General features: G+C 45.1%; 1 protein-coding gene across 1 annotated transcript in view; it reads left to right on the top strand.

The window, feature by feature from the left end:
* LOC134841434 (uncharacterized) overlaps nt 1-26679 on the top strand; it is a 325189-nt gene that overhangs the window by 285002 nt on the left and 13508 nt on the right. The gene's annotated exons all lie outside the window — the stretch shown is intronic.

The following is a 26679-nucleotide window of genomic DNA, read 5'->3' as shown; positions in this document are numbered from 1 at the left end:
TAGTTTAGTACCTAAGAAAAAAAAACATAAAAAATTACCGAAAAACTAAAAACAGTAAAAAGTATAAAATCAGTGGAAATCATCCCTCCAGACGAGATGTGATCCGACACTCCTGTTTGTTGTTGTTAGATATATTGCTGTTACAGGCATTTTTATCAGTCAGGATTGTTACGATCAAATTTGTGGCATGTTTCTGGTGCTTGTATTGTATGGTTATTTGAGTATTTAAGCACGGAAATGCTATTTGCGCTCAATCTGGGAAGGGTCTCGGGATTAGAGAAGACGGCTGATCCGGCAAGCAGTGCAAGGAGCGACAAGAAGGGGCTCAAGGACAACAAAAATTGACTGTTGGGTATCTTTAACAAGTTTTGTATCCCTTTTGAAACAAAAAGTAAGATATCAATCTGTGGGGGGCTCGACAGTGACTGCACTGAAGTGACCCTTAACCGAATTGCGAATTTCTGAGTTAAGCAGCTTAATTCGGGCATTGAACAAACCCGGAGGGGTATAATATTACTAGTATTACTGTTAATAAAGCCTATACTAATACTCTTATACCATACCGTTTTTCAGTGAAAAACACAGTAAGCGGACCGGTTTTTAGATATTTTCATCCCCCCACAAACCGCGATTTTTGAGATATCGATATTTTTTGAAACAAAAAAAGCGCTAATTTAGTTAGTTATTTTGTAACGGTACTAGTATAATTAGTGGAACCGGTTAACTTTAGTTCGGAAGTGGTTGGAACCAATTGAGTACCGAAAACCGAATTTTCTTGATTTTTGTAAAAACGAAACGCTACAAAATAAGAAAATTTTCGGACTTAACAAAAAATTCGACTTAACGTGTTTGGTTTAGTGGATTCATCAACCCGGAATGGTCTAAATAGCATTGTTTTTGGTCAATTTTTTCAGCTGGAACGTTTTAAATCGGGTCTTTTGCATTGAACTATTAGAGGAGTATAGGACTTTTGAGCTCGGATCAATATTTTTTAGGTCGAGAAGATAAAAATTGCGAAAAAGGTTAGGCGGAACCTAAAAGAGATAAAGATTAGAAAAAACTTTTGGTTAATAACTTTGGAACTACTGGACAGATCCAAATGATCTTAATACCATTAGATCAGAAACTAGGTGAGCTTACTCATAAAACCTTCAATTATTCGAAAAAGTCAACGTAAATTTTTTTTAAGATTGTTTTAGCAAAATTACCAATTGATGAAGGTAGACACTTCACGTTTTGTGAAAATATTTTCGGAAAGCCCTACCAAAGGGTAAATAAGGTAATTTTACAATGTTCTAGACAATATGGGAGTGCTAGGGAACCCAGAAAACCATAGTCGATTCAAAACTAGGCTAGTTAGAGGACGGACCCTTCACAGCTGAGTATAATAGTAAAACAAAAGGCCTAACTACGATCCGGAAGGGTCTAGAGACGGCAATACACCCTTCCTAGTTAGTTCCTACAGTATACTAGCATCGGATAAAGTCTCATGTGAGATTTTTAAAAGTCCTGGAAAAGCCATTTTTACGAACCCGAAGGGGTCTCAATCCGGAAGGTTCCCAATTTGGCCAATCCGGAGAGGCCCTATATTTTGCCAATCCGGAGGGTTCCAATTTTGCGAATCCGGAGGGGTCCTAATTTTGTCCATCCGGAGGGGTCCTGTTTTTGCCAATCCGGAGGGGTCTTATTTTTGCCAATCCGGAGGGGTCCTATTTTTGCCAATCCGGAGGGGTCAAACTTTTGCCAATTCGGAAGGGTCCTATTTTTCACCAATCTGGGAGGGCCCTATTTTGTCAAAACTTAAGTAGACAAAAGAAAAGTAAATAGTAGAGAATATTAGGTTATTAGGTGTCAGGCTAGAAACCAGTGACTGCACTGGTAACTTGCCTTTAAAAGAGACCAGTGTAAAACAAAACAGGTCAAAACCCGGATATTCGCAACACTAAGTCTGAATTGAACAAGAGTTTGTCACTGAGTTGTGTGGATTAAAATCCAAATCATTTTTTGGAAAATTGATTGCTTTGAGGATTTTAGTAGGTCTACCTGGGGCATATAGACGACCACTTGAGAAGATAACTGCCCTAAAATTTTGTCTGTTTGGTGCGGCACCAAACAGGAAAAGCTCTTTCTTTAGAGACAAGTTCGACTATTCTATTGCGACTAACTAAAACACAAAACACATACGTTTTTTATTGAAAATGTTTTATTTTCCTTCATTTTTGGTTTTAAATCAAAAATATCTGTACTTGATTGGGTAATGAGTACACTATCTCTTATAAATTTTGATATCATCAGAATGTGCTAGCTTCACATCTTTACAACCAATAATCGATCATTATGAATAAACTGTATATACGCTGTAATGTGATAACATACAAGTATTCGTGGTCACTTTTTAGGTGGAACTTTTGGAATTTATTGTGTTGTGTTATTATTATCAGAAGTCAAACAATAAGGACACTAGCAGTCGAATTGAGTGTATAGGCAGTAAGAAGTGATAAATCGAAAATGAGTCAAGACAAGTCAAGGATACCTAAACTAAGTGATAGCTCTAGGAAATTCCCACCAGAGGAACAAAGAAAAGCTATGAACGACCCTTTTGTGAAGAGGATCGCACAAACCCGGACCGACAAAGGCAAGAAAATTTCAAGCGGAATGGTTGAAACCAGGAGTCAAAAGTCCTCAGAAGGATATAATGCAAGGTTAGAGGTAGAGGTCCATCCGGACCCTGCCATGGATGAGAACCGGGAGGGACATGGACCGGAAGGGAGTGGAAATAGAAGACTGGCGAGTGAATCTACTCCGGTAGAAAAAGGCCAAGGTTTTGCCACTTCCACCGGGACTCTAGACCGAGAAGAGATGTCGAAACTGTCCGATACACATTGGGAAACTTCTTTCCATTTACCATGGGAACGGTACCGGCGATGAAGCAGAAACCCAGTAAGAGGAGGAGGACGATGGCGAACAAGATGACTGCGGATCTCAAGTCAGCCTGAATAATTCGACTCAGGAGAATTATGCATACACCTTAGAGAGACTGGCTCTATGGACTGATTTGGTGTGGTCAGGACAATAAGTAAGACCACAAATGGATCAGGGCAGTCAGGAGACTTTGTGAACATGACGAATTCGGAATTGCGAACTTGGAAGAACAGAAACACAGGGCTATGTAACTCACCAGTGGATCCAGAAGTGGATTATGAAGAGACGTCGAGACAGAGAAATAAGACTCGAGTCTCGACCAGCACCATGCTACCTGGAACCGATAGGGTGACGCCACCACTTGTGACGCCATAAGTAGACAACGGAGCATCAATTGAAGTAGCATTGACCAACAAGAAGCAGTGGGCAGCATAGGAGAACAGAATGATCAGATGTCCTTAAGAATGAGTGAACTAGAAAGGGCAGTCCACGTCGTGAGAGAAAACCTGCGGGAAGAGATCAACCGCAACAGACAAGAAGTTAGCAGAAGCGAAAAACGCTTGAAGGAGAGAACGGATGAACACTTGGCCCAGAACTTGTCGCGAATGACGAGGGAAGCTGAGCTTAGAGAGTTACGGTTGAGAGATGACATGAAGAATTTGAGAAATCAACAAGAGCAGACTCTTGACACTCTTGACACGAAGATATACGCGATGATGGAGAGGCGAACTCAGGCTATCATGGATGTGTTGGATGGGCTACTAGGAAACAGGAGTGGATCGAAGAATGGGGAACCAAACTCAGGAGAACCCGGCAGGGAGCCGAGAGTGAACTTCAATGAACAACCCAATAGAAGATCCACCAGAGGAAGGGGTAGTTCACCCAGCTATGCTACAGGGGACAATAGGCCACGGGGCCCAAACATCAGAGAAAGTTCGACTGGCATTAGACCGACCTCAAACGAACGACCGACGCAAGACACACATGCGACTTGGACAAGTGATTCCATGAACTGGAATCATGCTAATCAACGAAGAAGTCATCCAAGCAATTCGAACAGAAGGGAAAACCCATAGCCTCTGTCAGGGGGCAATGATGCTCACAGGTCCTTGGAAACATTCCTAACGAGGTTATCTAATCCAGTGAACGCAGTGAAAAGTCCAGAAGGGTTTTTAAGAAACCAAGATGCTATAAAGACGAATCTGATAGCTGTATTGATACCTGGATAGAGGTAATGAAACTGCATTTTGAAGAGGAGGACCTGACAGAAAGACAAGAATCTAGTGCGCTCACCAGTAATCTGAAAGGGACAACCCTAAACTGCCTGATGGCCAAAAAGCAGTACCAGCGGGACACTGCTGAGAAATTCTTTGAAATCTTGTTCAACCGTTTTGACTCAGATGTGCAAGGACACCAAGCGTTGATGCACCTCGAGAAACGGAGGTAACATGAAGACGAGACGATAGACATGTTTCTAGACGATTTGAAGATGCTTAGAAGGCGTAGTCAACTTGATGAGTCGAACAGGAGGATGAACCTGGCAATAGTCTCAAAATTCATCGATGGTGTGGAGAATGATGAGTTTCGAACGAAGTTAGCGACACATTACACACCAATTTCAACCAATGCGCCAACACCAGAGACGCGAACTGGGGAGAGTAGAAACAAAGGGCTAGGCAACGCACCGGCGGATCCTGAAGTGGATAATGAAAAAACGTCGAGGCAGAGAATCAAAGCCCGAATCTCGACCAGCACGAAGCTACCTGGGATCGACAGGGTGACACCGCCACTAGTGACGCTATTAGTGGAAAACGGGCAGCATTAGAAGAAGCCTTGAACAACATAGTGGGTAGTATAGGAGAACAGAATGAACAGATGTCCATAAGAATGAGTGAACTAGAAAGAGCAGTCCACATTGAAAGAGAAAGTCTGCGGGAAGAAATAAACAGCAATAGACAAGAAGTTGGTAGGAGCGAAAAACGCTTGAAGGAAAGAACGGACGAGCACATTGAGAAGAACTTGTCGCGAATGACAAGAGAAGCGGAACAGAGAGAGTTACACTTAAGAGACGACATGGAGGAGTTAAGAGTTCAGCAAGAGCAGTCTCTTGGGACATTTGACACAAAGACAGATGCGATGATGGAGAGGTGAACTCAGGCTATCATGGATAGGTTGGACGGGCTACTAGGCAGCAAGAGTGGATCAAAAGAAGGGTAACCAAACTCGGGAGGTCCCAGCAGGGAGCCGAAGGTGAACTTCAATGACCATCAAAGGAGGAGGACATATGGATCCACAAGAGGTAGGGGCAGTTCATCAGGCTTTGCCACAAGGGATAATAGAACATGGGGCCCAAACAATAGAGCAAGTTCAACTGGCAACAGACAAACCTCGAACGAACGACCGACACAAGGCACACATGCGACTGGGAGAGGTGCTTCCGGTAACAGGAGACATGCGAGCCCAGGGAGGAGTCATGTGGGCCAAGGGGGAAACACTCACGGCGATTCGGATTGCAGGGATGCACCGAATAAAGAGCCCTTAACAAGGTGTGATGACACTCAGGCGGGGCACTCGAGAGCTGCTACGGCAATGGCCACAGCCTTTGAACCCCTGAACAGGTCTTTGGAGACATTCCTGACGAGGTTATCCAGAACCAATGAACGCAGTGAGAAGTCCAGAAGAGTCTTTAAGAAACCAAGATGCTACAAAGACGAATCTGATGGCTGTATTGATATCTGGTTAGAGGTAATGAAACTGCATTTCGAGGAAGAGGATTTATCGGAAAGACAAGAATGCAGTGCGCTCACCAGTAACTTGGAAGAGCCAGCCCTGAACTGTTTCATGGCCAAGAAGCAATATCAGCGAGACACAGCTGAGAAAATCTTCGAAATCTTGCTTAATCGTTTTGCCGTTTTGCATCAGGGGTGCAGGGACACCAGGCAATGATGCGCTTCGAGAAACGGAGGCAAAGAGGAGATGAAACGATAGACAAGTTCCTAGACGATTTGGAAATGCTGAGAAGACGCAGCCAACCGGATGAGTCAAACAGAAGGATGATTTTGGCAGTAGCCTCAAAATTCATCGATGGTGTGAAGAATGATGAACTTCGAACAATGCTAGCAACGCATTACTTACCACTATCAACCAATGCGCCAACACCAGAGGAGTTGAGGCTCAAGTCAAAAGAATACCTTTTGTTGAAACCTCCTTCGAAATCTGGATATTATAAGAACATTTATGGCAATTTTAACAACGGACCAACAAACCAAGGGAACAACTGGTACAAACCGAGGGATGGTATGGACAAGAGACGCTCTTGTGCCAATTGCAGTTCAACGGACCATCATGTGTCAGCATGCCCAACTTACAAACAGGGCATGAAAGCAATAGACTTTAGCCTCGAGGACGAAGATGCGTCAGAAGTCGATCATGAAGATTTCATGAGGAGAGTAATTGCAAAATTCGGCCCGAGGTGTTTCTTTTGCAACTTGGAAGGTCATTTTAAATCGAATTGTCCGCAATTCTGGGATGCTGTAGCAGACATCAAGAATCCAAGGCTTGAGGAAGCTTTATCAGGAGTGAAAGCCATCAAGGCTCGCCTATTGAGTGAAGCGGAGGCGCGCAGAAAAGACAAACCGCAAGAGCTGGCGACGAAGAAAATGCAAGCGGTGACTGAAGAGATATGCGAACCGGAACCAGTGACTGCGGCCGATGACTTCAAGATTGATTACAGGGCAGCCGCGAGGGATGCTCTAAATAGAGTGCTGCAGGAACTGGTGACAAAAGAGATCGAACAAAAAATGAAACTCGAACTGGAGAATGAGAAACTACGGGAGAAATTGAATACCATCGAGGCGACAGAAGTCTAAGAGACAAAGGCACCAAGTAGTTTGAGCATGAAACTTAATGTGATCTCCGGTCAGAGGTTCGGCATGGTGCCGCAAGGAAGCAAAATACAGTCAATAATCTCGTTAGCAGGACACCAGGTAATCAGAAATCTGAGTGAACCATCGGAGTTCACTTTGATGCATTTGGACACATATGCAGATTTTCTGAGGCAGGTGGAGCCACGCACTGAGTCAAGAGCTGTGCGAGCACTACTAACAACGGGTAGCCCTCGCATAAAGAAGCTTCATGGGCGCTACGTGGAAGTCTATTGGCCGTATCAAATGATGCTGAACGTATCTACACTAGGACTTATGTAACAACAGATAGTGACCAAATAGGGCAGATCTATTTGGGTGAGGAGGAACTCAAAGTCCGCAGGATAGGCCATGACGCCATGATGGAACAAGATGCAGTACACATTGGGTACGAAGCAGAGGTGACCGCACATCTGCTCGACACCAACGGAAAGAAAATTGGAGTCACAGGGCTTTCAGACTCAGGAGCGGTAGTGAGTGTGATGCCGATAAAAACTTGGGAAAGAATGGGCTTCACGAGGGAAGATCTAATTCCAAAGAATCTCCGACTGGCCGCCGCCAATCGAGGAGCAATTCACGTAGCCGGAAGAACACCAATAACGGTTCTCCACATGGGAGGACGGGATCTTTGGATGAGCTTCCTGGTGGTAGAGAATTTGGACGACGCCGACCAATTCATCTTGGGCAGAGATTTCGTCAGGAATTTTGACGTGATGATCGACTTGAACAACGGTCTAATAAGGATTAGGAACCCGGATCGGAATTATGTTAAGAAACCAGTTAATAGGATAATAACAGACAAAAACAAGGTACCAATTTTTTAGACAGAAAAGTAAAACTACAGCCAGGGCAGGCTGTGGTAGCGATTTTTAGAATGAGAAATTTAAATTCGTTAAGTGATAGTAAACAGGTTTGTTTGGTACCGAATCCAAATAGTCAAAGCTCAGTGATTTTAGGCCGGAGCTTCTCGGTAACGCGAAACGGAATGTGTGTCAGTGTGTTATTGAACACACTGGACACCGCGGTTTCAATCCAGCGTGGAAAAAAGCTTGGTTACAATTTGCCGATGAGGACCGACTATGAAGAGACACAAAACTCGAAGAAATTTAGTGTGAAAGACTGTCCTTGTCATGCCAATAAAGAGAAAATTTTAAAAAGAATTAGGGAATTAAATTCTATTCATAAATTGTTTTCAATGAAGTCCGACACGGACGACGGCTTATCGAGCAGCTCGAATTTTCCGGAACGCCCCTCGTCATATGAATTAGAGTCTGACAAACCGGTTTTGCCAGAGATAGAACACCTAAAAGGGAAAATAGGCGAGGGAGATTTCGAGCTACTACGGGAGGTTTTAAATCGGAACGCTTTCAAGACATAAGGCGGATATCGGTTGCTGTAATTTCGTCGAACATGAAATCGAACTTGAGGAGGGCGCCGTTCCCCATAGGGAAGGCGCAAGACAAATGACGCCAAATAAATTGGAAGCGTGCCGAGCGGAAATAGAAATGTTGCTCGAATACGACATGATAGAACCCTCAAAATCGCCATGGGCTTGCGGGGTAGTAATGGCGAAAAAGAAAGGGGGCAGCTTAGGTTTTGTTGCGACTTTCGTTACTTGAACGCGGTGACAAAAAAAGGTGCGTACCCGATACCGCGAATAGACGAAAGCCTCTCAAAACTTGGTGACGCCAAGTTCTTCATTACACTGGACTTGGGTTCTGCCTTCTGGCAGGTCCCTCTGCGGAGAAAGGACAGAGAAAATACCGGATTGGCATGTGAATTGGGAGTTTTACCGATGGAAGAGGATGCCCTTTGACTTGTGCAACGCCACAACCACTTTTCAAAGACTGATGGCTCAGGCTTTGACCAGAGTGACGAAGACGTACGGGAACCTTGTGATGTGTTACGTGGATGACGTGGTCATAGCAACACCCACCTTGGAAGACCACATTGATAGGCTCGATGAGGTCTTTGGCTCAGGAAAAGAGCAGGCTTGAATTGCAAACCATCGAAATGTGAAATCCTTAGGGATTCAATCACGTATCTGGGAAGAATAGTGGACAGGCATGGCGTAAGACCGGACCCGGAAGCAGTGGAGGCTGTGTTGACATGGAAGGCTCCCAGAACGGACACACAACTCATGAGCTTCCTAGGGTCTGCCAATTATTATCGTGAGTTCATAAAAGGATACGCAGACAAGGTGTACCCCATGCAGAAACTGATGCGCAACAAAGGAAAAAAGCTCGAATGGAACGAAGAAGCTCAAACTGCTTTCGAGAACATAAAGCGGGAACTGTGCGAAGCGCCAGTGCTAGGCATGCCTACAGAGAAGGGCATGTATGTTCTTGACGCAGATGCATCAGTAGTAGCCATGACAGGAATACTACATCAGGAGCAGGAGTGGAATTGGAGAACAGTTCTCCGTCCCATTGCATATGGCAGATAAGTGCTGAGTGACACTGAAATGAAATATGGTGCACCAAAGGCAGAAATGTTTGCAGTGGTCACATTCGTGGAGAAGTACCGCGCATAATTAGGGAGCACTCCCTTTAAGTTACGCGTAGACAACAGAGCGTTATCCTGGTTGAAGACCTACTCGATGGATCAGAGTTATATGGGTAGATGGATAGTAAGATTGGATGGCTATCACATGATAACCGAGCACAGGATGCGTGATAAACACCAGAATGCTGACAGCCTCAGCAAGAAAACTGAGTTCTATGAGAGATTGGAGCAGAAGCAAGCCAATCAGGCAGAAATAAAGGAAGGATTTTCGTTTCTGGACAAAGAAACTTATAAAGCGCTTCCCTTAACGAGATGGTTGGACAAGTCTGGACATCCAATTCCAGGACAACCTGAGTTACTTGTTGAGAAAGCAGCCGAGATAAAGATCCTATCCAAGGAGGACCCGTTCCCCTTGGATCTGTTGCTGCGCTCAAACCTGGTCCAACAGGAACTCTCTCGCATGAACATAAACAGCCTCTCATTATTGGATAAAACGGTGCAGGTCACGCCGCAAGTGATGCGGATGCTGGGTGGATTGTTAGAAAGAGAAGTGACCAGAGACAGCAGCAGTGGCATCACTAACAGTCAGGGAGAAGGTGAAGATCATGCCGTCCAGACGACAACACGAAGAGAACGAGAGGGATTGAAGGACAATAGTTCAGCAACTAATATCCTCAATACCACATGAGGTTTTAACCAGTACTTCGTACGGACGGAACGAACAGGTGGGCAAAACGCGAAGGAAAACCGTTACCTTTGTGGACCAGGATAAAGAAGGTGAAAGGTAGAACGAAACCTGGAGCAAGGTTGTTTGTCCGGGGAGACGAACAATGAGAAGAGCCAGCGAGTTCAAGATCAACACCCGGGACAAGGAAGTTTGTCCGGGGAGTCTGAGATAGATGAAAAAATCCCTGATGAGAAACAAGACCTGGGGAACAAAGTTTTGTCCGGGGAGTTCAGATGGATGCGAAGAAGGCACAGATATGATCTGGAGGAGGGTGCAGACTCCATCACAAACTCTTCAACAGATGACAACTCGTAAAACTCAGGAATTGACACCTACTCAGACAGGAACTCGAGCTCGGGATCAGAATTGTCCGAACTAGCGATCCACACACTACAAGTGGAAACTCGTGCAAGGAATCTGGATAGAGAGATGTATCAGGACCCTGACAGTGATCGCTACCTCATACCAAGTGAAAGAGTCTTGGACAACGCAGCGGATGATTTGGAAACAATAGCGGTATCAAAACGTTTGATAAGTCTGTTGCCACAAAAGGAGGTAGTCATGACTGATCTTCAGCCGTTCAAACAAGAAAAACAGCCGTTGGCGAAGATTTGGTGCGTTAAGATGGAGGAAGACACACACCAGCCCAATGAGCTGAATAGTCAGATGAGAGTCATGAAGACGTACTTGAAGGCGAGATACAGACTCTCGGATCTTCTAAGGGCGCAGAAAAATGATCGCTTGACAAGCAACCTGAAAAGGTGGATCGAGAATGGTTCTCCGGATAAAAGAGACCTCGAGGAAGACAGTTACCGTATCCTGAGACAGTATTTCATGCAGAAAGCGGGAAGGTTATACTTGAACAAGGACGGGATTGTGGCTTGCAAGAGAAGAGATGAGGACAAAGTACTATACAAGTATAACGCGATAGTGTTGCCGAAACTCTATCAGACAGAACTCTTGTTCAGGTCGCATGATCAGATGGGCCATCAGGGGATCGACAAAGTGTATCAGAGGATCCTGAAGCGCTTTGAGTGGCCTGGAATGAAAAAGGCATACGAGAATTGGGTAACAGCATGTCTGTCATGCCAACAGGGGTCAAGGATCCAAGAAAGTTGCAATTTCCCTTGCAATCGATCGAGTAGTCTGAATTCAATGAGGTGGTGCAGATAGATCACCAAAAGATATGCATGACAGACAGTGGTTACAATCAGGTATTGGTCATGACAGATCATTTCACGAAGTATGCAGAGGCCGTGCCCTGCATAACTGCCTCGGCTGAGGAGACGTGCGATCACCTGATCAATACGTGGATAGCGAGACACGGTTGTCCGATGACGTTTCAATCGGATAACGGAACAGCTTTCGTAGGAGAACTTACGAAAGAGCTAATGAGACTCTCGCAAGCTCACTCCACGACATACCATCCACAGACAAATGGCTTAGTGGAAAGGCAGAATCGAACGTTAGTGTCGATGCTGAGGGTATATTGTCCCAGGTACATGACCGATTGGGACATATATCTTCCACAGGTGATGGGAGCTTACAACAGCGCACAATATTCCACCACCGGAGTCAGTCCACGTATGATGCTGACAGGGCACGAGAAGTCTTTGCCCTTGACTTTCTTCTACCCAGAGTATGAGGGGGAGAAGACGTCACCACAGGTCTATGTGAGGGATGTAATTAAATGTCAGCAAGAGTTGAACGACTTGTGTAAACGAAATACTCAGCAAGCGCAGGCAAGGCAGAGGAAAAGATTTGACAAGAAAGCAACTGGTGCAAAAGCTTACTCGGTAGGAGATTATGTAATGTTATTTCAAAACGTCATACCACCGAAAGGAACAAAGAAGCTTTTAAAAAAGTGGAGGGAACACTTCATGATTACGGAAGTGCACCAGTAGGGACGCTTTTATAGACTGAGTACGGGCCGAGCCGCTAATTACGAAAACATTAAGCCACACAATCCATCGACAGAAGACTGGTGTATACCTGCAGACATGGAAGAAGGGGATTATCTGTTGATGGGCCCCGCTTGTGAGATCAATGAGAAGGGCACCAGGGAAACGAACGATGGAAATGAGGTCATAGAGGAAGGAACGAATACACCACTGGACCTGGACCCAAATGACGTGGTTGAAGCAGACGATGACACTTTACCCTACGCAGAAGAGGACTGGCAGGACCCTGAACAAAGGGAGGTTCCTAAGAACTTAGAACCGGATCTTCCATTCACGATACAGACTCGTCAGAATGACAGGACAAGAACCAGGAAGAAATATAACCATTACGGCGACGATTTTGTAGTGGACAGGATAGACCTAAAGAAGATAGGGGAAGAAGTAGTGGGTCTAGAAGAAATAACTGTGTCACAGGACATTGACATAGTCGATGATCACGACGATGAGTGGGTCGATGACCGGTCGAAACCAGAGGTAGAATTCGACGACGAGCAACAATAGTCATATGAACAAGACTTGACGAATCTGCGTGTCTTGGAATGGCTGAACGAAATGACGTCGGACCCAAAGGAGACCAGCGTCACGATTCAAGATGTAGATCGTGAAAGCATAAAATACATGAAAACCGAACGAGAAGTTCCTTCCTGGGCTGCCCAGGAGGGGCGACTACTAATTACGGCTTCCAATATCGATTTGATACCCGGTATGCGATCCACGGGGACGTCGATGGATATTTTTGTCCTGGGAGTGGGGGCAGGACTTACCCACACTGAAAACTTGATAATAAAAAAATTAAGAATAGCAAGAGAGACAGGAGACTTAGAAGCAGAAACAGGCGAAGAATCTAAGAAACCTGACATAGGGAGGGTAGTTGGGTCATATTTTAACTTACCAAATGAATATTCAAGTAACATAATACTAACAGACAGTGATTTCATACTCACAAATAGAACATGTGCGATAGCAATCACAGCAGACTTGAGTTTTAGGACAGCGTTAGCGGCAGATTTTAAGAGAGAATATAAAAACATAGAATTTCTTTGGAAGCAAACACCAGGAGTAGGGGGCGTAGCAGCCTTGCCTCCGGCGGCGTCACAGATACCGGGAAAATACCTATGTTTCTTGGTGACAAGGGCGACGGAGAAGCGGCACGTAGACCCGGAAAACCTAGTCTTGTCCTTGACGAGATTGAGAGACTTCCTCGTGGAAAGGGATGTGAAGGAGCTTTCGCTTCCAGTATACGACCCGAACAGAGGACGACTGCATCCTCGAGAACTGTACGCGCTTATACATGTAATCTTCTCTGATACCAATATACAAGTATATTTACATAAGAAATATTACCTAAGTATAGGCTGAGTGACGTGCAAGAGGGTGTTAGACTAGACTATGTAGTGTGTGATATAAGTGTTAAGTGTGTTATGTTATTTTATGTTTAATGTTATGTTTTTGTGATCCTGGGTAAGAAGGAGTTAGTGACCACGAACAACTGAATGACGATCTTAGGAATAGATCCAAAGTTTGGACTGTCCAATCTTAGGTCGAATTCCAAAATTTTAGAGACCAATTGATTTTAATAAATTTTAGGATAAAAAACTTTTTATCTGACTGTTTTTAAATAAATTTTGACGAGAAGTTAAGGTGACACTGACAAGTGTGAGATTCGTGACCTCTTTTCTAGATCCTGATTGATCGTTTAATTGCTCACTTGAGTCAAATCATAGAATCTAATCAAATCAAACCTGAGAAGATAATGGACAACTTCATCTTGGATGAATTGATGGACCTGGCAGAGGCATATTTAGGACCGATGATAGATGCGATCTATCGTCGGCTAATGGATCGAGACTTCGCTCTGGAGGACCCAGAGTAGTCATGTTGCTGACCACCCTGATAAACATCTTGGGGCATGACAACCGTGGGGACCGCCCCACGGAAGTGCGATTGATGGCAGCATACGGAGAGAGGGGAGTACTAGACCGCCCGAACATGAGAGTGATGAGGTGGAGAAACGGGGCTCTCTCAGGGAGTGACTTGGCGAATGAGCCTGGATTGGGAAGTTCTAGGACTTATCAACCAGGTGAAATGCCTTTGCCCTCGAAGCCCAAGCCTGGGCTGAGGAGAATGCATCAGGAGATGAACAGCGAGGCTGCCTCGTCTAGTTCACCACTGAGAGCAGCTGTGCCACCAAAGAGGGCGAAAGTAGAACAAAAGGTTCAAACGAATCAAACCATGCTGGATGGGATGAAGGATGAGCTGGAAAGGACCAGGAAGGAGCTGGATGAAGTGACTAAGACCATGCTCATTATGGGGGAAGACAGAGACATGTGGAAGAGATTGTTTGAAGACTGCAACAAAAATCAGAGTGAAGAAATTGAGCGCTTGAGGCGGGACTACAAGGAATGATCGTAACGGGCGGCATTGACTACAGCCGTGGAAAAAGCGATACCTGCGAGAAGTATTCCTCGTGGGCAGTCCCCGATGGAGCTCTTGACGCCTCGAGAGATGAGTCAGACAACGGAAACGAGACCCCCGACAACAACAGGTCGAGTGACGATCCCGGACCCGAGTGACACCTTGGGTGACCCAGTCGTGGAACAAACGGTGAGGAAGCTGATAGAGACAGCTGGACGACTAGTCGCCAACAAGAATGCGCCAGTTTCCGGGGTGACTGCACCCTATGGAACGATCGACGATACGGGCAGAGTACGACTCTCCCAAAACGTGATCAGACAGGGAGTTAGCGACACAACGCCACCATTGGGGAACTCTAATGTCCCAGAGAGGAAAATACGAAAGATGCCGGTGAAGAAAGTGTCACCTGTAATAGATGTACGGAAAAAAAATCAGTTGAAATATAACTTCACGGGAGGTCCGGAGGCGGATCCGAGAGCTTGCTTCAATCGAGCGACCTGGAACCCGGCAGTGAAACTGCAACAACCACCGCTAGGGACATCACATCTGATACTGGGAGATAGCTTAGTCAGAGTACTATCGAACTTGAGAACCTCTTGGGTCACCACGGTGATGGCCTTCGGAGGCGCGACCATAACCCAGTTATTTCGGATGGTGGAATTGATGAACCCAGGGAGGATCCCTAATGTAATGATCCTAGTTGGGACAAATAACATCTCAAGAAGCTCGGATGAGGAGGAAGCACTATTGGAATCAATGAGGGTGTGCTTGTTTACTACCCTCTGGCAGAAGTTCAACTGCGCGGTACTGACCGTTTGCACTGTACCGATGAATGCAAGGGGTTTAACTGCAACAGGGAGCAGGCACAACGAAGGAGTAGTCAGATGGAATAACATCCTAAGGAATCTCGCAAGTCGGAATGCCGGAAGGATGATCCTCATGGACATTGAACATGAGTTGAGAGCTATGGATCAGGCCAGGCTGACTACGGACGGCATCCACTTCGATAACATAGAAGGAAAGGCTTGGTTGAACAGAGTCTTCCAAGAGCGATTGGATGAGTTGGAAGTGGAACTCTTTGACACAGGAGTGCTAAAGGAGGAGGGAGCATTGAACGAACCTTTGATTACCACCTTTGTGCCTCCTAGCCTAGAAACACGCTTGGGGACGGTCCCGGCCGTGACGAACTATAGACAGTAGAGCTGTAGCGAACCAGGTCAAAGAACAGACGTTCAAGATTGGCTGGTAGAGGCGCCAATGAGGAGGACCATTAACCCTAGGAGAAAAATAGGGCCTGTCAACCCGAGGGAAGAGACAGCCAGCACCTCTAGATCGGACACAAGGTCGGAGACGACAAGGACCAGTCGAGAGGAAAGACGCCTTAACAGGCGCTCTCTAATGTGGTCGAGGCCAATACCTTCTCCATGGCACATATATAAAGATGACCTGATGAAACTGAACCTTCAGGCGGTGAGCTTTGCAGCGGATTCCATGAGGATGCTGAACGGAGCAAGGTTATCAGTCAGCGGATTGTACTCGATAACAGGAGTGAACTGGTTGATAGCGGCTGGCATAAACTTCAGCTCTACAACTGCCTTGAGGTTTGCTGACCTAGAGGCATTGCCCTCTAATAACACAATGGGACCAGTGAACGCCCGACCGTTACAAGACGTGAAACTAAATCACGACGAAGGGAATTGAGAAGAGAGACCTGGAAGATTTCTGGTAACGAGGGCGCCGATTGGACAACATGTGAAGATGTTCAGGCAGTTGAGCTCACCCCAGGTCATGTGAAAGAAAGAGTGTACCCGAAGCAAGTGAATCAGGAAGGTGATGCCCAAAGATACGGCGAACTGAAAGCGATAAAGAAAGATGAGACCATCTTCGCCGCGTACGACAAAGCAGAAATGAGGAAGGCCAAGATTATGATAGTAGCGAATTCAGAGTTCGTTCACACTTCCAAGTCCCTGTTTTGGCCGGACGTCATTATGTTGGCAGTGGTCGATCTGGACCTACTGCAATCCGTGTCAATGGCTATCGGAGTACAAAGACAGACGGAGATGATTCCAACCACGATCGTGTTCGCTGGCATCAACGACCATCTACACAGTAGAGGTTTCCTGAGCAGACTCAGAGAGCCTACAACGGCAGAAAATGCCGTATGGCCAGCAATAAAGGACATCCTCGAGTCAATGGGTGAAGTGGTGGATGCGACGAAGGAGGAGTCCTTCACCAAGACGACACCGAGAGTAGTGTTGGCGCTATCTCCCGGGTATGCACATCTCCCGGATGGACTGAAATTCATTTATGCGATCGTGGCCTTGCTTTCGGAAGGGAAATATGATGTAATCATATCGGCCCCAAATTGCATGATAGAGATGGAGAACCTGAGGCCACTCAGGGCTGAGCTACCTGCGGTGTGGTCGGATATCTCAAACGCATTGAGAGGATTCAAGGACCATGCGCTACACATGCTGGTACTGGACGAGGTGCTGGGGTTGGAACTGTCCAACTTCAGTCGACAACTTAAACTGAAACCGTGAATAGGCGTTGACCATCGAGTGATCATAGCGATGTCGAACGACTTATGGTTCCGAGGGATGGAAGCAGCAAGAGAAAGAGAGAAAAGGAAAAATTCCCAGGAGACTAGTGCTCACTTGGAGGCAATAGTTTTGAGAACCAAGCCGGAAGCCAACCAGTGGCTACACCTGAATCCTCGAGTAGCGGCATTGGGGCGGATGCTTTTGAGCAAGGCCCCGTGATGATCACAAGATGACCGCGTCCTTCTTGGCAAAAGTCTATCCAAAACTCTCTCGATACTTGATAAAAGAATTCCTCCAAGCAGTAGTGGAAGTATCAATCGTTGAACTACTAGCCTTGTTCGTGACGTTTGGAGCAGAGAGCTTCGTGAAGGGACCGGTGATGCTACTCACCGAAGGAATCCAGGACTTGCGGATAGATGGGGTTCTAACATTGATTGCGATTACCCATGGAAACTTGGGAGGACTAATGAAACTGACACATTACCCGGAACAGATGATAGGGGATGTGAAGAAATTTGATGTGAAGAAAGTCACAGATTCGTGGAATAAGATAAGAGATCTGAGACACACTCCCATCCAGTATCTCTTGCAGCAAAATCGCTTTGGAACGGGAGAGGATGAAACGATTGAGAGGGAGGAAGACGTGAGACGACATGTTGGGGGCATGCCCCTACTAACTGAACTAAGCTTGGCTATGAGGACCGATCCCTTAGCGTTGATCAGGGGAGCCACAGAGTTTGTGACAGTGATTTATGGGCCAGCAGTCACGTTTACGTGCCCTGATGTCAAGGTGGAAGCATACAGGAGGCCGGTGCTGCACCTGAACCTCATATCAGCAGTGGACGGTAGTGCGCTGAACTTGTGTGAGCAGCACGTGTTGCGGGAGCTCATGAGCGAAGATCTTTTGTTTGCGAAGATATCAGATATCTTCCGTGATCGCATGGGAGAAGTAGAGAGAGGGCACATCGAGGTGTTTCTGAAGCTCTGGAATCTAAGACCCTATGATAAGACGAATGGTTAAATGACCAGAATTCCTCGTCTCACTGCAGCATATCACAAGGTGAGAGAAGAGACGAAAGATTGGGGGTGATTACGAGAAGCTGCCAGAAGAAATCCCTGAGTTCCCTCTGATAAGAAGGATGTTGCTCGGAGCAGTCTCCGTAGTACAAACTCCTAGACTGAGAGCATTTGAAACCAATGAAAGGAGGATAGAGAAAATTGTGGGAACGATGAATCCATACTTTGTTGGGAGGAATGCCGCCGTGTTGCAATACACACAATTTGCCTACACGGATCAAGTAACGAGAAGGCGAATAAGCAACGCCGCGACTCCCAAGCCTGGAGGATTTGAAAAGGAATGGGCGAGCTTAGACTTAGCGCCTATGAAGATGAGAGGCAGGGCCTGAGGCCTCCTTGATCCTGACTAGTGTGAAACCGGAGTTGACGGTAGGAGGAACGCTGCAAACGAGAACCTTCCTGGCACCCTTCGGCTGTGAGGAGATCAATGTGGTCCATGGAGAGGAGGAAGATGAATCGGCTGGCATACTGATCATACCAAAATTTCCGGAATGGGCCGAGAGTGAAAAGCAAGGATCCTCAAGCTCAAAAAAAGATGGATCAGAAGGAGATGATGGGCACGGAGGAAGCCGTCGAACGGAGGAACCCATGCAACAAGGTAACGATCAAGCAGATAGGGAAGACGACAAGGCATCGACAGGAGGAGTATCCAGCCTGGATTTCAATTTCCTCAGTGACTTTGAGAATAATGCGGATACATTGGAAGTGGCTGAGCCAACAGACGAAGGCACTTCGACACTGAAACCTCTGTCGGCTTTAACGGAAATGAAACGGAATTTGCCGGAGAGCAGCTCTCCGGGCAATTCAAAAAATAACGAACAAAGACTCCTCATGGAATCACCAAGGAGAAGAAGAATAGAAGGCGCTGTCAGATTAGCTTTCTTGGGAACGTTGCCCGAAGAAGAGTGGGAAGTGCACCACCGAGACCATGAGAAGAGGGCGGTATGTAAATTGGACAGAGTGGCGTTCATGGAAGAAGTCTGGACAGTAGTTCAGAGCTACGGGACCCAGTCCATTTTGAAAGTGGGTCTCAACCGACCATTGATGCGGGAAGTCCTCGACAAACTTGATGAGTGTGAAGGGAGATTGAGTGAGTTGTTGATTGACTTAGCCACTGACGAAAGTGAGGCGAACTCTCCCATCAAGATGACACCGCAGAAGGAGAAGTGGTGTATCTGTCAAGGACCAGGAAAGGAACGATTCGATTGAAACTGGTGATCGATAAGATCAACGAGAAGAAGATGAAATTAGGCAGTAAAGTGATGCCGAGGAGGGCAGGAAAGACGAAGGTGGATTCGGAGATATCGATAAGAGCTGTCAATTCAGCGGAAAGTAAACGAGTCGAAGAGGTCATGGGTTTGGCACAAGGTGATTATCAATTGCCTGGCACGGACAGAATGTTAACTGATGTAGCGATGGTGCCACCCATTCTCATAGCAGGGATAAAGTCAACAGGTTACAAATCCAAAAGGAGTGACCGCACTCTGACTGGAGCCACCTTTGGAAATGGAGATACTCAGTCAATGTGGAGAAAGTACCGTGAAAGACTTTAAAGTCTCGCATGAACCACGCAAAGGGAAGTGTCGCAGGACAACTAGTACCAGTGGATTATAACAGACTGACAGTGACGGAGACTCTGTCAATAGATGAACCCGCCGGTGGATACATGGAGATGTTGGAATACCGAAACTCGGCTAGAGGGTATGTGATGGCTCTGGAAGACAAGAGTGACATGGAAGGTTATCTGGAAACGATGTTGCAAGGCACCATCTTCAAGCAGAAGGCGTACGGGACTCTAGCGTCGTCTGAGATGCAGGCGGAAACGATTGAGCAATTAGTGAGCCTTCCATGGAAAGCAGTGGTGTTGAGGTACTTTGAAGAGGAAATGAGGACTACGCCGAAAATACACGCTCTCATGGCAGTACCTTACGTGAGAACCGAATTACAACTAAGCTTCGCCTGGTGCATGATGGGATTAACTCGCGGGGAATATGACTCAGAAGAAAAGAAAAGGTCAAAAGAAGAAAATGTATTCCTGATGACGAACCTGAGGGATCTGATAATCCAGGAGGGAATGGCAGTAGCGTGCGCGAAGCGGAGAGACGCTCTCTGTTTCATTCGATTCCTGATAGAGCAGATTTCAGTGCCAGCATTGAACACCCGTGTCAAGATGCTGAGGGAGGGCGATGAACGAGCAAAAGCCTTATTCTTGCTAGCACTGCTGGATATGCATCAGAGCAAACCGATGAGGGTGAACATGAAAGAACCTGTGGAGCTGGAACCGATGACGAAGATTGACGAGATAAGGAGATTCTCTAGCAAGGAGATGAGGCTCACAAATGAGTCTATGGGAGCACTGCCAAAGTCCAGCGAATACTGTGGACTGATCAGGAAGAAACCGTACAGTTATATATCTGGAGTCTTAGGGATAGCGTACATTTTTTTTCTGAGTGAAGACATACGCGATTGCTTCTTTGATTACGAGCAAGCAGTGTTGCTAAAGTTCTGGACGTCGATTAAAGCGATTAAAAGCGCTACTAATCCGCAAACCAAGTTGTGACTAGTCCTGGAAGAAAAGGTGACTGCTCCTTCCGTGCCAAAATCCGACAAACGAGTGGAGTTTGGGTTGCGATTCTCAGATGAATTACTGAGAACGAGCTTGATGCTAGTGTGGGAACTGATGAGACCATCATGGTGTCCTAGTCCCAATGCTGACTCGATACTACGAGCGACACAAGACGTGCAGAGGGAACTAAATGCAGACTGTAACCTGTGTGACCTTAACATCATATATAATGTGATGACAACAGCCTCTAGGAGCATATCTGGTAGCTGTCTGGCAGAAGTCTGTGGACTGGAAGGTCACGTTTGTGGAAGTCTGGATTGCGTGAAAACCCTAGAGAGACAACACAAGCAGTTGACGATATTGTTTGGGAAGCTCATGATGAAAACAAGGACAGAAACGGAACTGATCGCAGATTGCCATTGAGAAACCGAAGTGAGTCTAGTGACTGCACTAGGATTCTACAGCATGTTTGGTTCTTTAGAGTCACTATTGAACCTAGAACAGAAACATGAGGTGGTCACAGCTATTAGTGTGGAAGTGTTCCCAGGGGTGTTACAAACTGAGCAAAAGTACATAGGAAAATGGAGGGAAGCGATCGAGACGGAAATGAACATCCGACACAGTGAAACTTATCCTAGACCATCAGGGGCACGATATTTGGTGGGATCGACATTAGCTCCAATGTGCAAGAGCAGATACCCGGTGCATTTTGTAGCTGTGGATGTAAAGAGTACGAGAACGATCGTGGATCAAGCCTTCTCAGTGCCAAAGTGTGTGAGACTAGCGAGAATGTCAGAAAAATCTTATGAGTTACTGTGTAAGATGTTCTCAGCAGTTCCAGAGAGAACAAAGGAGTAGTTGGAATCAATACTGGGAAAGAAGTTCATGGGATACGTGAGTGGGAACTTCAGTGATTTTGAGAGACAGAAACAGAGAGGATCAACCGTTACAGATTACAATACAGTAGACGAGAATGATGAAGTCCACCGAGTAATGATGGAAGTGGAACCATTACTGGAAGCTTCGTGAAAACGTAATTGGAGGAGCATCATGTTGACACATGATGAGTTTCACTGCCATTGCTTGCTACAAACATGGTGGTATCCCGAGCGTAGTAATCTGGTGTTGATCTGGGACTCTGAAGAGCTGCTCTCCATGGGTTTACCAGACTCATCACGGCCCATAACAATGAGGGCGATACGATGGCTGGAAGCTCATGTGAGGGAGAACAATAGACAGGAGGCACCAACGAGGGAACAACTGCAGAAATTGGATTGTCTAAAAAATTTAGATCTTTTTGAAACAATGTGCAAGATTCTGAACATTCCGATAGAAGTAAAAACGATATAGGCAAGGAGACGACTGATGCCATGGTTTAGAGCCAACATGACTGCATGATTGTACGAGTATGCAAAAAAGCATATGTCGAAGCACGGCAGAGTGTACAGTGGGTATCAGCTGGACATTGGAGCAGGAGCTTTCAAGCGAGCTTTCGTGACTCATCGGAATGCAGTGACCACCGCGGTGAAGAGAATTTCCAGGACAAGTGAACGTAGTGGAAAAGAAAAAGAAGAGATGTTGAAGGAAGTTTTGGAGAGAAACAGCTTCTGCCGGAACAGAGAATCTAACGTGGATCCCCTACCTTGTTGTAAACAGAGGGTAGAAGAGCAGAAGTGTTGGAGGACTGCTTCCAACAGCGTTATAATAGCTAACGATGTGTTGCAAGACACAGAAACGGAAAGTGCAGAGTCAATGTCACAGGAGGAGGAGATGGAGCATTGACAAATGGCCGAAAAACAAGATGCAAAAAGAGACGAAATTAGAAGAATTTAGAAGTTTTAGAACTTCTAAACGACGAAAAAAGAAGAGAATAAAGAAGTGACAAAAGAGAAGAAGTTAAAACTCAGAATTGTTTTATGTGTGTGATGAAAACTCAAGTGAGAAACAAAGCAACCAAGTTGTAATTGAAAACTGAAACATTTAGTTGAGTTTTGAACATTAAAGAATTTGTTGCCTTTATAAATTTGCATTTAGATTTTAGTTAGTGGCTTTAGAGACACTTACTATTTATTTAGAAGGGCTTGAGTAAAGAGTATATTCAAATATTCCAGCCTGCATGACTGTTTTTAATCAACTAGGAGAACTGATCACTTTGTGGTGACATGAAAGGCTTGGGTAATCTCTCGAAGAGGGAGATTATTTCATTGTTCTTTCTAACCACAGAATTCCTTAATTTTAATATTCAGGACAATAACAACCTAAATTTCCGAAGGGAAGAAGCATAGTAGAATAATTTTAGCTTGTTGCTTGGCAGGACTGTCCTGCAAACTAACACCTTTTAAAACCTAGGAGAAAAAGTTTTAATTCAGGGCAATGACGTTGGAAGTCAGAAAAAATGTTTTAACTTAAGTCATATCCTCAGAGTGCAGATTAGTGAAAAATTTAGAGGGCTATAGCGATGTAGTATGATGCCATTTATATTCCGCAGTGAGTCGATATGACGTGGATAAAAGTTATTTCGTGCATTTTGTAAATTCTGTTCGATGACACTGTACCAATTTTACGAACATTGCGAGACTCAATGGGGACATTGACCAGGCTGTCCGGGGAGTATGTGACATTCGACCAGAATGGACAAAAATGCAGATGCAGCAGTTTCGAGTTTTTAGCAGCGAACCCTCCGAATTGGCGGTTTTGAAGGAATAAGAGTGTTATTCGGACGAGTGTTACAAATCGTGAAGGCTGAAAGATTCGGAAATTCCTAAAATTTAAAAACTCAAATTGATGACGTAATAATTCTAAGAAACGTCAAAAAGGGCCATTTTGGAGAAAAACCGAAATAGAAACACAACAACAATAGTTGCGACAACGACAACAACGAAAAAACTGAGAATCGGAATCAGAGAAAAACAGAAGTAGCAGAGACCGCTCCGAGTTGCAACTATTGTGCCGCTACAATAGTTGCAAGGCCGTTGCGGTTAACGGTGATGGGTGTGAGGCGGCCTTCCGGAAGGAGAATAAGAGTCTTATTTCGCCGGATTCAAGAATCCGGAGGGGCCTCGGGATTTGGACTGAAACTGAAACTGTTTTACATAAACTTTTAGCTTCCCTACTATGCCCTGAGTTGAATTTAATTAACATCTGAATTCATTTTGCAAGGATGAGAAGCTAGGAGTTGGGGGGAAGGGTTGATCCATCTTCGATGGAGATGATGGTTTTTATCTACTGAACCAAAACAATAGTATTATAATAAAAAGTAGTAGCCCTGTTTTTAGGAGTGACCTCGTGGTCTGGGGATACTGAGACCCAGGCATGAGCTCAATATTTCTGCATGTAATTAAGTTAATTTGAGCGTTCTGGTCGAAGCCGGAGAACAGTAACGTTTTTGTCGATCCGATGTTGAAAAGACTACCAAAAGAACTGGCTTGGTAGAGACGGTGAAACGCATGTAGAGCTCTGTTTAGACGTTGGCCAGTCGTCTTAGAACCTAGCTTTATTTTCCGTCGATATGTATCTTCCGGGCGAATGTTACAACAGAAAAAAAAACAGAACTTGTGAAGAAAAGCAGTGAACGGAAATTGTGATCGAGATTGACGAAAACTTTACGAGGACCATTCCGAGTTGTAACGATTGGGTCGCTACATTCGTTACAACGCGAATCCCGAGAACAAGGAAGGGTGTTGGGACGGCGTGTCCAGCCTTCCTGAAAGAAATAAGGACGTTATTTCCGCGGATTCCAGAGTCCGGAGGGTTCTCGGGAGGGAGACAAAATCTGTATTTTATAAACTTTTAGCTTCCTGGAGGTGCCCTGAGTTAAATTCAATTAACATCTAAATTCATTTTTAGATCATGAGAAGCTAATAGTTAAGGTAATGGGTTAATCCATCTTCAATGGAGATGATGATTTTTTTATCTACTGAACAAAAACAATAGTAATATATTAATAAGTAGTAGCCCTGTTTTTAGGAGTGACCTAGTGGTCTGGGGATACTGAGAACCAGCCATGAGCTCACTATTTTTGCTTATAATTAAGTTAATTAGAGCGTTCTGATCGAAGCCGGAAACAGTAACGTTTTTTTTGTCGACCCGATAATAGAAAGACCACCATAAGAACTGGCTTTGGCAGAGACAGTGAAAAGCATGTAGAGATGTGTTTAGACGCTAGCCAGTCGGTTTAGAACGTAGCTTTATTTTCCGTCGATATGTATGTACGTCGGGCGAATGTTGGCGAATGTTACGAAAAGGATAAATGTCGAATTTTTCATGACATTTTCTGATCGGCTAAATTTTCGGCTCACTTTTGTCTGCTTGTGGCCGCTAGATGAATTCTATTAGGTTATTGTAAAATGGTGGTTGTGTTTATGACTTTTTCCGACATAACTTTATTTTTTCCCGAATTTTTTTTTCGTGTTGTTAATAATTGCCAGCTTGCAATTCTGCGCTTGCGTTTTGTCGCAGGTGATGCGAAGCTCCGCTTCGCCGTTTTGTTCAAAATTGCTTCTTTCACATTTGCATGCCGCGGCAAAGGCATATGCAAAAAACGTACGGCAAATCCCAAGAGACAAAGCCGTTGAAAAAACGAGGAAATATCTCAAAGATAATGGGTTGCTGGCTGTGCCTTTTGATAAGGGGGTTGGTTTTTGCATAATGAGGAAACAAACATATGAATCAAAGCTGGAATCCTTGTTGCAATCTGCTCAGTTTGTGAAAAAAGATGCAACCACTGATGAGGTGATACTGAAAATTGAGAAAGAACTTAACAAAGAATTACTAGCCATGAACAAAAGAGACGAGATAAGTGATCAGTTATATTCTAAGATGAGATCAACAGGGGGGCAACCCGCCCGTTTGTACGGTTTAGCTAAGGTACACAAGGATGAGACACCCCTACGACCTGTACTGTCACTTCCCGGCAGCTCGTATGAGAATCTTAACAAAATGCTGGCAAAGTTTTTTGACAACATCGATGGAGCAAATATAGAAACCAATACTAAAGAGGCTGGAGAAAAAATAGAAAACATTGCTCTAGATCCGGATGAAACCATAATATCTCTTGATGTGAAAAGTTTGTACACCAACGTTCCCCTGAAGGAGGCAATTGAAATTGCTTTACAGAAGCTGTACAGCCAGGAGTCTCCTCCTGAAATTCAAAGAGCAACCATGAAAAGGCTTTTGAATATGGCGGTCAGCAAAGTATATTTCAAGTGTAATGATTCATGGTATGTACAAGTTGATGGTTTAGCAATGGGCGCGTCCCTCGCTGTAATTCTGGCAAACTTATGGCTGAAAGAATACGAATATGCTCTACGACAACAGATACCGGTGGGAACGGGGGTACAGCAATTTAATGACAAAAACGGCTTGTGCCCATGTTGCAGCAGGAAAGTCACATATAGATCAAAGGGGGTTGAATGCGAGAGTTGCCGAAACTGGTATCATCTAAAATGCGGAAAAATATCTGATGACGTATACGCATCAATAACCGAGATAGTCTGGTACTGTGAAAGCTGCTGCCGAGCTAAGAACAAGGAAAAGGATACTCCCCAGGTGAAATTGTTCCTCAGGTATGTGGATGACATTGTTAGAACAGTCAGAGGGGAGCCGAGTTGTCTTCTCGATGCCGCCAATTCTCTTCATCCAAATTTGCAGTTCACTCTAGAGAAAACTAATTCGGAGGGGAATTTGCCGTTCCTGGATTTGAACATAAATGTATCGCAGGATAGGCGTGTAACTTGCAGTTGGTATCAAAAACCAACCGATACAGGGACTATACTGAACTATAGAAGCTGCGCCCCAACTCAGTATAAGCGTAGTGTTATCCAAGGCACTGTACACAGGGTTTTTAGGAGTACATCTAGCTGGGAGCAATTTGATAAGGCTATGGAAACTAATAGGGCGCAATGGCTGACAAATCAGTACCCTGAAAATTGGTCCGCAAAGGTGGCTTCAGACGCCTTGTGCAAAATCATCGAGGGTAAAGGCAAGCCCCTGGATAGTGACAGGGGTTTGTCAGTTCAATCACCAAAGGATGAGAAGCCCC

This window comes from Symsagittifera roscoffensis, chromosome 3 (assembly GCF_963678635.1).
Source record: "Symsagittifera roscoffensis chromosome 3, txSymRosc1.1, whole genome shotgun sequence".
Lineage (NCBI taxonomy): Eukaryota > Metazoa > Xenacoelomorpha > Acoela > Convolutidae > Symsagittifera > Symsagittifera roscoffensis.
This window is presented reverse-complemented; position numbering and strand designations above follow the sequence as displayed.